The sequence below is a fragment of the Nanorana parkeri genome, unplaced genomic scaffold (genome assembly GCF_000935625.1).
Source record: "Nanorana parkeri isolate BGI_ZX_2015 unplaced genomic scaffold, ASM93562v1 scaffold371, whole genome shotgun sequence".
Taxonomy (NCBI): domain Eukaryota; kingdom Metazoa; phylum Chordata; class Amphibia; order Anura; family Dicroglossidae; genus Nanorana; species Nanorana parkeri.
In genome coordinates, this window is record NW_017306639.1 from 1,034,739 (window position 1) to 1,038,742 (window position 4,004).

A 4,004-nucleotide genomic window follows, 5' to 3' on the forward strand; every position below is an offset into this window, starting at 1 on the left:
ACTCTTTTTAAGTAAATTAATTTAAGTTAATTTAAGTTGATCGTGACTGGCGATCCAGCTGATTTACAGAGCAGGAAATTACATTAGGAAAAGGCCGCCATCGGCCGGCAGGAGGGAGAGGAGGGAAAATTAGATCCACTTAGCCGGGTGAATTAATATGGAAATAGCAGGTGTAAATTTAACCTTATCCACAGAGCGAAAATTATCTTCATAAATTTCCCCAAATGGCTCCCGAGCTGCTTATAAATCTATTTAAAACAAAAATATTACTGAAAAAAAATGTCGTAAAATTAATTTAAAATATACTTTCATCTATTTCCTGTAGGAGCGGGGGAGGGGGTGCGGGGCGCTTCCAGAGATATTTTTTTTTTAAAGATTTGAAGGTAAAAGAACAAAACGACTTAACCCGATGAGAGGCGGCACTGCGGCCTGGGCTCTGTGTGTGCAGTGACTTTGGGATTCAAGGTCTGCGTATGCATTGCACGTCCGTGCAAGGATCGGGATGATGGCCTTGGAGCATGCATCTCTAGAATACAAGAAAGCAATGGCATCTGCCTTCCTTGTACATTGAGAGATTCCCTTTGAAGTGGACCTAGTGTCAGTTACACTAAACGGCTTGGATGCAGCTGCTCAGCCATGGAAACCCATTCCATGGAGCTCTCTACGCACTGTTGTTGTGCCAATCTGACGGCCGCATGGAGTTTGGAGGTCTGTAGCTATTGACTCTGCAGACAGTTGGCGACTTCTGCGCACTGTGCGCTTCAGCATGCGCTGACCCCGCTCTGTCATGTGACGGGGCCTACCACTTCCTGGCTGAGTTGCTGTTGTTCCCAGTTGCTTCCACTTTGTTATAATCCCAGTAACAGGTGACCGGGAATATTCAGTAGCCAGGAAATGTCACAGAACACCTGAATCCAATGATTTGGAGGGATGTCCCAACACTTTTGGAAATATAGTGTAAATGTGTTCAGGATAAGTATTGCATCAAACACTTTGATTACCTCTCAGAGAGACCACACTGAAAATGCTTTCATTGGTGTTTTCTCTCCAGAAGGACGGTGCCATCTTTTCATCATCACCTTCCTGAGATGCCGGATACACGTTTTATTTTTATGTTCATTGGTCTTCAAAATCGATGTTTTACATCTGATTATTTGATACATTTCATACAAAGGATAACCATGACACAGGACTCCCAGAGCACCATGGGTCTTCTACCAAGAGCAGAAGGTGTTTGCTTTAAGACTCTCTCTCTCCTATATACACTGACGTCAACTACACTGCTATATGCACTGCTGTCACCTACACTGCTAAATATGTAATTCAAAGGGGATCTTATGAAGCCAAAAGGCAAAAACTAGGTTTGGATTTAACAAACCCAATATGGTTCATGGATGGGGAAGTTCATCAATAGAAGGAGGGGGGACCATGAACGAGGAGGTCCCTCTTTAGTAAGAGAGATTTTTAAATAGGAAGATTCTCTTTGTAGAAGGAGATGTTTATGTTCATCTCAAGATGGAAAAAGGTTCATAAAAGGGGAAATTGTATCTTTAGGAGGAGAGGGGTTTAATAAAAGGGAGGCCCATATTTAGCAGGAGAGGGGTTCATGAACAGGGGAGGTCCATCTTCAGTAGGAGAGCAGATTAGGAACAGAGAGATCTCTTTTTAGCAGGAGCGGGGTTTAATGAACAGGGAGGTCCACCTTTAGTAGGAGAGGGGTTCCTGAACCAGGAGGTCCAGTTTAAGTAGGATAGGAGTTCATGAATGGGGAAGTCCACCATTAATTGGAGGAAAGGCTTATGGACAGGGAGGTCCACCTTTAGTAGGAGGGGGGTTCATGAATGGAGAGGTCCATCGATAGTAAGAGAAGAGTTCATGAATGGGAAGGTCGATATTTAGTATGAGAGGGGCTCCTAAACAGGGAGGTCTATTCTTAGTAGGAGAGGGATTTATGAACATGGAGGTGCAATTTTCGTGGGATAGAAGCTCATGAATGGAGAAGTTCAACTATAGTATGAGAAGGGGTATAAGTAATATGCAGGTACATCTTTAGTGGCACAGAGGTTTAAACATAGAGAGGTCCATCATTAGTAAGAGAGAAGAATAAGAACAGGGAGGTCACCTTTAGTAGGAGAAGAGTTCATTGAGCGTGGAGCTCCATCTTTAGTAGGAGAGAGGTTTGTAAATGTGGAGGTCTAGCTTTAGTAGGAGAGGAGTTCATGAACAGGGAAGTTTTTATTTTTAGTAGGGTAGATAATGAACTGGGAGGTCCCAATTTCATATGAGAGGGGTTTAAGGAATGTGGAGGTCCAGCTTTAGTAGGAGAGGGGTTTAAGAAACGTGGAGATCCCACTTTAGAAGGAGAGGGGTTTTAGGAACCCGGAGGTCCAGCTTTAGTAGCAGAGAGGTTAAAGGAATATTGAGGTCCCACTTTAGTAGAAGAGAGGTTTGAGGAACCCGGAGAACCAGCTTTAATAGGAATGAGGTTTCATGAATGTGGAGGTCTATCCGTAGAAGGAGAGATGTTTATGAAAAGGGAAGTTTTGATCTTTAGTAGGAGAAGGGATCAAGAATTGGGAGGTCCCTCTTAAGCAGAAGATGAGTTTATGACCTGCAAAGTCTTTTGAACGTAAAAGGTTCCTGAAAGGAAAAGTTTTTATCTTTAGGAGGAGAATGGGTAAGGAACAGAGAGGTCTCTCTTTAGTAGGAGAGAGGTTTACAAACTAGGGTTTAGGGACTTGGAGGTTCAACTTTAGCAGGGGATAGGATTACTACCGGGCAGGTCCATCTTTAGTAGGAGAGGGGTTTAATGAACCTGGAGCTCCACCTTTAGTAGGAGAGAGGTTTGTAAATGTGGAGGTCTATCATTAGAAGGAGAGATGTTTATGAACAGGGAAGTTTTGATCTTTAGTAGGAGAAGGGATCAAGAACTGGGAGGTCCCTCGTTAGTAGAAGAGAAGTTTATGAACTGGAAAGTTCATCTTTTGAAGGAAAAAGGTTCAAGAAAGGGAAAGTTTTCATCTTTAGGAGGAGAGTGGGTTAGGAATGGAGAGATCTCTCTTTAGTAGGAGTGGGGATTAAGGAACCTGAAGGTCCTGCTTTAGTAGGAGAGAGGATTATGAACGGAGAGGTCAGTCTTTAGTAGGAGAGAGGTTTCATGAACCTGGATCTCCATCTTTAGTATCAGAGAGGTTTATAAATGTGGAGGTCTATCTTTAGCAGGAACGGGGCTTATAAACAGGGAGGTCCATCCTTCTTAGGAGGGGGGTTTAATAAATGGTGTCTGAAGGACAAAACAGAAGACAAGTTCCCTGTACGGAGGATGAGGGAATAACATTCTTTATGCTGCCATGTGAAAGGTGTCAAAATGAGCAGCTGCTAATGTGTTAAGAAAACACGGCGTTCTGAACACTCTCTGACATACAAACAGCTCCTGTTCTGGACTCCGGAGCCTTCCCCTTGAGACAAGGAAGAAAACACCTAAAATGAGCAGCCCGGCCGCGTACTACAAGGTCCCCGTATCTTTGACCAATTCAGCGGCATTACAGCTGTATGTTTTTACACTGAAAGTGCGGATCGGTTTATAAATATGGCTTTCCATGATTCTTATACCGTGTTATACGGGTCAGTCATGAAGGTTTATACCATTTACTTTACAACTCAATACACTATAAATCCGCGATCATTTACAACACGTTACGGACTCATTCACATGATATCTTCATAGAAAACCCATGAGAGTCTCAATACTCAGTCCATTCCCTGGCTAAGAACTTGGAGAAAGGCTGTAAAACATTCCTAAATTGCTTGAAGTGCAAGTTCCCGGGAGATTTACAAAGGTTTGAAGTCATTTCTACTGAGGCTGAAAATTCCTGTAAAATGCAGAATGCTAAATTCTCTCACATGGTAATGCTGGCTCAGAACACGGCCAACAGAGCTCGAGTAACACCAAAAAAGGCCCCAGGCAGGATAACAGCCCATTGCCCCCTGTGCCCATTACCGCC

At 43.3% G+C, this 4,004-nt stretch overlaps 1 protein-coding gene across 1 annotated transcript in view; it reads right to left on the reverse strand.

Moving 5' to 3' along the window:
- The window catches only part of ZC3H3 (zinc finger CCCH-type containing 3), a 132,221-nt gene that overhangs the window by 57,435 nt on the left and 70,782 nt on the right, over positions 1–4,004 (reverse strand). The window lies entirely within an intron of this gene.